This window comes from Arachis stenosperma, chromosome 3 (assembly GCF_014773155.1).
Source record: "Arachis stenosperma cultivar V10309 chromosome 3, arast.V10309.gnm1.PFL2, whole genome shotgun sequence".
NCBI lineage: Eukaryota > Viridiplantae > Streptophyta > Magnoliopsida > Fabales > Fabaceae > Arachis > Arachis stenosperma.
Window position 1 is genome coordinate 148078863 of NC_080379.1, and position 1612 is coordinate 148080474.

Sequence of the window (1612 nt, forward strand, 5' to 3'; positions counted from 1 at the left end):
CATGTAATTCACCTCTTCCATTGAAGGATTCTCAGGATTATAAGCTTCTTCTTCAGATGAAGCGTCCTTAGTACTGCCTGGTGCAGCTTGCATTCCAGACAGACTTTGAGAAATCAAATTGACTTGCTGAGTCAATATTTTGTTCTGAGCCAGTATGGCATTCAGAGTATCAATCTCAAGAACTCCTTTCTTCTGATTCGTCCTATTGTTCATAGGATTCCTTTCAGAAGTGTACATGAATTGGTTATTTGCAACCATTTCAATGAGTTCTTGAGCTTCTGCAGGCGTCTTCTTCAGATGAAGAAATCCTCCAGCAGAGCTGTCCAATGACATCTTTGACAGTTCAGACAGACCATCATAGAAGATACCTATGATGCTCCATTCAGAAAGCATGTCAGAAGGACACTTTCTGATCAATTGTTTGTATCTTTCCCAAGCTTCATAGAGGGATTCACCTTCCTTCTGTCTGAAGGTTTGGACTTCCACTCTAAGCTTACTCAATTTTTGAGGTGGAAAGAACTTTGCCAAGAAGGCATTGACTAGCTTTTCCCAAGAGTTCAGGCTTTCTTTAGGTTGTGAGTCCAACCATATCCTAGCTTTGTCTCTTACAGCAAAAGGGAATAGCATAAGTCTGTAGACCTCAGGGTCAACCCCATTGGTCTTAACAGTGTCACAGATTTGCAAGAATTCAGCTAAAAACTGATGAGGATCTTCCAATGGAAGTCCATGGAACTTGCAGTTCTGTTGCATTAGAGAAACTAATTGAGGCTTAAGCTCAAAGTTGTTTGCTCCAATGGCAGGGATAGAGATGCTTCTCCCATAGAAGTTGGGAGTAGGTGCAGTAAAGTCACCTAGCACCTTCCTTGCATTGTTGGCATTATTGTTGTTTTCGGCTGCCATGGGTTCTTCTTCTTTGAAGATTTCTGTTAGGTCCTCTACAGAGAGTTGTGCTTTAGCTTCTCTTAGTTTTCGCTTCAAGGTCCTTTCAGATTCAGGGTCAGCCTCAACAAGAATGCTTTTGTCTTTGCTCCTGCTCATATAAAAGAGAAGAGAACAAGAAAATATGGAATCCTCTATGTCACAGTATAGAGATCCCTTGAGGTGTCAGAGGAAAAGAAGAATAGAAGGAAGAGGTAGAAGAATTCGAACTTATCTAGAAAGACAGAATTCGAATTGTGCATTGAGGAGGAGTGTTAGTCCATAAATAGAAGGATGTGAGAAGAGGGGAAGAAGTTTTCGAAAATAAATTAAAAAGATTTTAAAAACATTTTGAAAAAAATACTAATTGATTTTTGAAAACTAAGAGTGGAAAAGAAATCAAGTGATTTTTGAAAAAGATTTTGAAATTAGAAATTAAAAAGATATGATTGAAAACTATTTTGAAAAAGATGTAATTAAAAAGATATGATTTAAAAGTTATGGTTTTAAAAAAGATATAATTGAAAAGAGATGGTTGAAAAACAATTGAAAAAGATTTGATTTTGAAAATTAATGATTTGGCTAACAAGAAATTTAAAAGATATGATTCAGACATTAAACCTTTCTCAACAGAAAAGGCTACATACTTGAAATGTTGAATCAAATCATTAATTGTTAGCAAGTATTTTTGAAA

At 36.3% G+C, this 1612-nt stretch overlaps 1 non-coding gene across 1 annotated transcript; it reads left to right on the forward strand.

Moving 5' to 3' along the window:
* The first annotated feature begins 387 nt into the window (after positions 1-387).
* LOC130971573 (small nucleolar RNA R71) lies at positions 388-495 on the forward strand. Its single transcript, XR_009082785.1, has one exon. It is a non-coding gene; the product is annotated as a small nucleolar RNA R71 (small nucleolar RNA).
* Positions 496-1612: the final 1117 nt, after the last annotated feature.